The 7,500-nt window shown below is 44.4% G+C and overlaps 1 protein-coding gene across 2 annotated transcripts in view; it reads left to right on the plus strand.

Moving 5' to 3' along the window:
• The window catches only part of Dus1 (Dihydrouridine synthase 1), a 226,365-nt gene that overhangs the window by 192,866 nt on the left and 25,999 nt on the right, over positions 1–7,500 (plus strand). The window lies entirely within an intron of this gene.

The following is a 7,500-nucleotide window of genomic DNA, read 5'->3' on the forward strand; positions in this document are numbered from 1 at the left end:
GGGTAACTTTACGTCGGGGGAGGGGGAAAGGGGGGTGGGAGGAGTCACCGGCCTCTAATGGAAGGGACGCAGTGGTCGGCCGGTGGTCGCGGTTAATTAGGGCTTCCGCTCTTGCCCGTGCTTGACTGTGCATGCACACATGCTTTCTAGCATATATACGGACGGGGCTACACAAACGCGCTCAATCGGCACAATCACACACATCACGGACATGAAGTCATTCGCATGTGTTACAAACGTATAGGCGTGCGTGCGCGCGGACACACACACACACACACACACACACACACACACACACACACACACACACACACACACACACACACACACACACACACACACACACACACACACACACACACACACATCTCTACACGCGCGTTTGTATGTCTGAGCAGTGTCTGCTTGCGCGTCTGCCTGTAGATTTCCTCCCAAGGCCCTGGAACCGGGGTGCATCGCCTGACCCCGGGCAGCGAGTCCCCCACACTGAGTTGGGCGTCAGTATTAAGTGGTATTTAATCCTTCGTGTCCATAATTTCATTGTCCTAATTCTCTCCGGACGATAATCTTGTTTGGGGTAACTCCAAGCCACGCCCCTTTGGTCGTAGCCTCGCTCCTGCGATTGGCCGGAGGACTTTTACGCTTGTGTGTGTGTGTGTGTGTGTGTGTGTGTGTGTGTGTGTGTGTGTGTGTGTGTGTGTGTGTGAGTGAGTGAGTAGTAGTAGAATAAAAAATAAACATAAGAATAACATGAGGGAGAGTGAAGTGAGATCAAGAAGAAGAAAGAGAAAAAGAGATCAAGATAGAAATAGAGAGAGGGAGCTGAGGAACAGAGGGAGAGAGAGAAAAAGAGAGAGAGAGAGAGTTTGTGTCTAGGCTAAGGAAAAGAGGGAGAGAGAAAGAGAGGGAGAGGAGGGAGAAGAGGGAGAGAGAGAGAGAGAGAAAGATAGAAAGAGAGTTTGTGTCTAGGCTTGCTAGGATGTGAATATCTGAATGTGTGATTGCTTGTATGTTTGTGCGTGCAATATGCATTATTTATGTAATTGATAAGTATGATTTAGTCAGTACCGAAGTAAATGATTCCGATTCAGATATTTATCAACATTAAATGAATTTGAAACTTAATTAATAGGCATATATAATAGACATGAGCTAATGAATAACTCGATAAAGCTCTTGTAAAACATTGTCATATATGATGGGTTATTATTGGCGGGATGATAATGATTCGCGATCATTTTATACATTGATCTTGCACAAAGGGAAATGATTCGCTCTGTTAGAAGGGCTGCCAAAGGGAAGACTTGGAGAGTGGATGGGTTGAAGGGATGTGGGAGATAGGAGGGGGAGAAGGAGAAGGGGAAGGAGGGAGTTGGAGAGGGAGAAGGAAGAAAGAGGAGAGGGAGAAGGTAGGAAGAAAGAAGAGAGGGGGAAGGAAGGAGGAGGAGAGGGAGAAGGAAGGAGGAGAGGGAGAAGTAGAAGGAAGGAGAGAGAGAAGGAAAAGGAAAATGAGAAGAAGAGGAGAAGAAGAGGGAGAGGGAGCGATAAACAGAAAGGAAGAAAGAGGTGGAGCAAGAAGAGTAGGAAGAGGCATAGATAGATATATTACAAAAAGATATACACTAAAGAAAGAAGTAAAGATGGAAGAGCGAAGTGAAGAGAAAGAAAAAGCAAAAGCAAGAACAAGAGAGAGAGAGAGAGAGAGAGAGAGAGAGAGAGAGAGAGAGAGAGAGAGAGAGAGAGAGAGAGAGAGAGAGACACGATCACACACACTCACACATCACACTTAGAGGAAATGGGCTTGCCCTCCCCGCGCAAAGGTAAGAGAGGATCAGCATTGGCGGCGAGGAAATTAAATGCCGTTCCATTTCTCACCCGATCGCCGAACGACGCCTCCGCCCGCGCTGGTTCGGGATTTGTCAGCGTTTAATCGGGATCTCGAGGGGGGTGGGGGTGGGGGGGGGGCTGAGGGGTCACGGCTTTCGAAGTCAGGATTCTCGTGGTTCGAACTCGGGATGTGCGAGGTTCGAACTTGGGATTTTTCGGGGTTTCGAACTCGGGATCTGCGAGATTCGAACTAGGGATTTTTCGGGGTTTCGAGTTCGGGATGTGCGATGGTTTTGACCGGAGATCCTAGGGGTTCGAATTCGGGATCTGGATTTTCAGGGTTCGAACTAGGGATTTTTCGGGGTTTCGAGTTCGGGATGTGCGATGGTTTTAACCGGAGATCCTAGGGGTTCGAATTCGGGATCTGGATTTTCGGGGTTCGAACTAGGGATTTTTCGGGGTTTCGAGTTCGGGATGTGCGATGGTTTTGACCGGAGATCCTAGGGGTTCGAATTCGGGATCTGGATTTTCGGGGTTCGAACTCGGGATCCGCGAGGTTTGAACCAGGGATCCTTGGGGTTAGAATTAGGGGTTCAACTCGTTCGAATTCGGGATTCGCGAGGTTTGATTATCGTGGTTCAAATTTCGAGATCCGTGGCGTTCGAACTCGGGATTCGAAGTGGTTTGGTTTGTATTTTTTGTATTTTATTTTTTGCCATTATATATGTCAATAAAAAAGAAGAAAAAAAAAGAGTTACAAGGAAACTGTGTCATTTGTTTTTCTGTTGATTTATTTCATTATTGAGATTTAGTTTTATATGACTTACATAATGCATTTATTTATATATTTATATATGTACACACACACACACACACACACACACACACACACACACACACACACACACACACACACACACACACACACACACACACACGCACCTGTTTTGAAAGGGAATGTGTGTAGGAGTAAAAAAAAAAAAAAAATCGAAGTGCACTGATGGTGACCTTCCCTTAAGGTGACCTGATTTGTCTTGGCAGCCGACACAAAATCGTGAAGGAAGAGGGAGGGGACAGGAGTAGAGGGGGGTGGGGGGATGGCACCCGCTCCAGAAAAGCTCGTTAGGTCGATAACGATGTTGTAAGGAGCCCTGATAACGGCCGTGATGGATGGGTCGGATATGCGAGGGAAGGGAAGGAGGAGACAGAAAAGGGGGAAGGGAATGGGGAGGACTATAAAGAAGAAGGAGAAAAAGGAGAAAGAGAATAATAATAAGAAAGATAAAGGGAAGGAGAAGGAGAAGAAGCAGAAAAAAAGAAGAAGCAGAAAAATAATAATAAGAAGAAAATAATGAGAAGAAAAAGAAGAAGAAGAAGAAGCACAAAAAGAAGGAGAAGAAGCAGAAAAAAGAAGAAGAAGGAGAAAGAGAAAGAGAAGGAGAAGGAAGGAGAAGAAAAAAAAGAAGAGGAAGAAAAAAAGAAGAGGAAAAAATAGAAAAGAAGAAGAGGAAGAAACAGAAAAAGAAGAGGAAGAAGCAGAAGAAGAAGAAGTGGAGGAATTATAGGCAGAAGAGGAGGAGGAATATCTGTTGATAAAGGAGACGAAATAAATATACGGGAAAAATATAGGAAAGAAGGAGATGATGAAGAATCTGTTTTATTAACGAATAAATGAAAAAAAATAGATATAAAAAGAAAACTAGGAAGAGGCGATTCAGAAGAAAACGGGAAATAGTGAAATGGGCATAAATAGAAAGGAAAAGATGAAACCACCGGAACTTCTTACATAGAGTTCGCTTTTCATATTCGGCAATGCTGTGTCTTATGCACGCGCTTACAGTATATGCAAATATGCTTTGTGATTAAAACGCTTCTCTGCTTGCACGTTGGTTGCTTGAAGTGCATCGGAGTGCAGCCGAGGAAGTGGTGCTGGCCCCGCCTAACGCTTGCACTTATTTTTCACTCGCTCACTCTGACATATTCATTGAATAACTCACTCAAAAAGGGAGGGAGAGGGAGAGGGAGAGAGAAGGAGGTAGGAAGAGGGAGGGAGGGAGAGAGAGAGGAAGAGACAAAGGTGGGGAAAGAGTGAGTCGGAAAGTGAAAGTGAGAGTGAGTAGGAGAGTAAGAGAGAGAGTGAGTGAGTGAGAAGTAGAGTGAGAGATAGAGAAAGATAAAGAGAGAGTGGGAGTGAGGGAAGGAGTTAGGGAGAGGGAGGGAGAGAAACTAAGTGAGAGTGAGTGAGAAGTAGAGTGAGAGATAGAGAATGAGAAAGCGAGAGGGGGAGTGAGGGAAGGGGTTAGGGAGAGGGAGGGAGAGAAACTAAGTGAGAGTGAGAGTGAGTGAGAAGTAGAGTGAGAGATAGAGAATGAGAAAGCGAGAGGGGGAGTGAGGGTAGGGGTTAGGGAGAGGGAGGGAGAGAAATTGAGAGTTGAAATTGAATGAGGTTGAGTGATTGCTTAAGTAAACAAGTGAATGAATGAATGAGAGAGAATGTACCGAGGTTGACTTAGACGGAAAGGCAAATATCTACGAAAGTTGATTTAGTATATTTAAAAAGCGAGGCAGGCCGAGCATATTAATTCATAAATACCGTTTGAGGGTTGACATGTTCCTGCCCGAGCTCGGGACACTCACGTCACCAAGGTTGGATTTGGTTGGCAAGACCGCTTCTCTTTTATTTTATTTTTCTTTTTTTTATTTTCTTTAAAAGTCTCTCGCCTGTTACGAATATATATTTTTTACACAAGCATTTATTTATCGCGTGGACTTATTCATATTCCCCCTCCCGAGTTTCCTCAGATCATTCAAATTAACGCCGCTGTGGGCTTGAAGGAGGTCGAGGACGCTCCCAACCGCGGGATTTTCAACCTTGTGCGACTCTCCTTTCCTCTGTTTTTGCTCCCCACCCGCGCGGAACCTGATGTGCCTGGCCCCTGAATGCATTTTTGAGTCCCGCTCGCTCCTCATGCATTATACATCGGGATAGTCGTGGCCGTAACATTTAGTTCAGTTACCGGGGCTCCTCCGTAGGCATGCGTGGGAGAAGAAGAGGAAGAGAAAGAGAAAGAGAGGAAGAGAAAGAGAAAGACAGGGTAAGGGAGATGAAAAGGGGAGAAGGAAACGGAAAGAATGAGGATCATCCTTGAGATAATTATGTTTCTGCCTTGAATACTAATTATTCATTATATTGCCATTGATAATGATAGTTATAATGATTCAGGTGATAGGGCTGATGATGATGTTATCAACATTGATAATGATTACACTAATCCCATGAACCCAAACACACACACATACACGCCGACACACACACACACACACACACACACACACACACACACACACACACACACACACACACACACACACACACACACACACACACACACACACACACACATACACACACATACACACACACACGCACACACATATAGATATAAATATAGATACATATCTATATCTATATATCTATATATCTATATCTATATCTATCTATCTATCTGTCTATATATATATATATATATATATATATATATATATATATATATATATGTATATATATATATATACACACACACACACACACACACACACACACACACACACACACACACACACACACACACACACACACACACACACACACATATATATATATATATATATATGTGTGTGTGTGTGTATGTGTGTATGTGTGTATGCGTGTGTCTGTGTCAGTGTGTCTGTGTGTGCGTGTGTGTGTGTTTATGTGTATGTATGTATGTATATATGTATGTATGTATGTATGTATACAAAGCATCCATTATAGGCTATATGTTATATGCATCGTATATCGCAATGGCAGTGTAAAGGAAGAGCAGGAGAGAGGCTGAAAGAGAGGATTAAAAAAGTGAAAGGGAATAAGGTAGAGCGAGAAGACAAAGATGCGGAGACGCAGCAGGGGAGAGGGAAGAGTTGGGGAATGACGACGCCCTTGCCTCTCTAACTAAGGGGACGACCCGCCGTTATCGAATTGTCCTTCCAAGGGTCCGTTTTTCTAAGTGGTAGAAATCGGATTATCCCGCCCTGGTTCCCTACCACTTACTGCTCCGAGGTGAGCCGGTTATTATTGGAATGCGTTCACCTCCCTCCCAAACCCTGTTCGGGTCACCGTTAATTCTTGAGCTGCTCGGATGACTCCTCCCACCCCCACCAAAAAAAAAGAAAAAAAAAGGTTTTCTGCCGCTAAGAATGCGATTCGAGCTGATTTTCTATTCCGATTCGCCAATCCGAAACATCCCGAAAGGACGGAGCGAAAAGTCCCCGACCGCAGAGGAAAGAAAGCAGAAGGCCTCATGACGGAGATTTCTCTTACCGCCAGAGATGAGAATATGGGACTAAGGATGGCTACCCTCTCGCCAGATGCCGTTGCTTCGGAGGCTGGGTCGTGGAAGGGGCTTGCCTCAGCTGTTTCGTGAAGGGTGGGTGGAGGGTGGGTTGGAAGGGTGTGAGTGTGTAGAAATGGGCTAGAGATGGTGATGAGAAACACGAGATTGTAATCAAAGTGGCGCTCTGCGGATGGTGAAAATTTCATGATATTGTTATTCTGAAAAATCGGTATATCTCCAGTAAAAGGTGAATCTTAATTCATCGCTGTTCGTGGCGCCGGAGACCCTCCTACGATTGGAACAAAGAAGGAGATATTACTCATTTCGATCCGATCTGCATGTATCTGATTAATGATCTGTCATTAAGTCAATCATGGTCTTTATTGGTTTAGTGACAATTTCTGTAAGAGGGATGCTTAGCCATTAAGGAGAAGGGAGAGAGAAAAAAGCTCAACCTAAAACAGCCATACTTTAATTATTCTAGAGGAGTAGGCTTGATGTTATATCAAAGAGTAATCTGTCTAATTAGGAACAAATTCCTCGGAAATTCTTCGGAATCCCACTCGCGGAGTTACTAGACTAAGTTACGGTAATGCCCTGGCTGGTATCGCTTGGGGCCATTCAAGCGAGAAGGTTCGTTGGATTTTGTTTCCTAAAATGTCGGGATTCTTTTTAAAAAATGAAAATTTAAGGAGCTCTTTGATCATTCAAACACTGTAACATAGTAATCACTCAGAAAAAAAGTTATGAACACATCCTCGCTAAGCCCGGTGGATACTGACGCAAACACTGGTGAGAGAGAGAGCTTAAGGCGGGGTATTTAATTATTTCCCTCGTTTTCTATGCTGAGGCAAAGGAGAAGGTGGCAGGGTAAACGCCCCCATTTCCAGCCTAAGCGGAGAGAGGCGTGTTTACTCTGCGAGAAGGCAATGGAATTTGGAAATTGGAAGAAATAGATAGATATTGTAATTGGTAGGATAGGAACTGAGGCGAAGAAATCAGCAAAGTTCAGTAGGAGGGATGTCAAAGTTCTTTTAATAAATGCATAGTGATAATTTGAGTCTAAAAACTTCTTTTGAATCCAAACAAACTGATTGGGAGAGGTGGATAGCTGTGACAAGGTTATCTACTTAACTGCTTCTTCCTAAAGAGGATCTGTCACTTCACTGCATATGCTTCAAGGTGTATTTGAGAGAGGGGGGAGGGGAGAAAGAGAGGGAGGAGAGGGGAGAGAGAGAGGGGGGGAGGGGAGAGAGAGGGGGGGGGAGGGGAGAGAGAGAGGGGGGAACAGGAGAGAGAG

This window comes from Penaeus japonicus, unplaced genomic scaffold (genome assembly GCF_977035675.1).
Source record: "Penaeus japonicus unplaced genomic scaffold, GWHDUDI00000001_assembly GWHDUDI00000019, whole genome shotgun sequence".
NCBI lineage: Eukaryota > Metazoa > Arthropoda > Malacostraca > Decapoda > Penaeidae > Penaeus > Penaeus japonicus.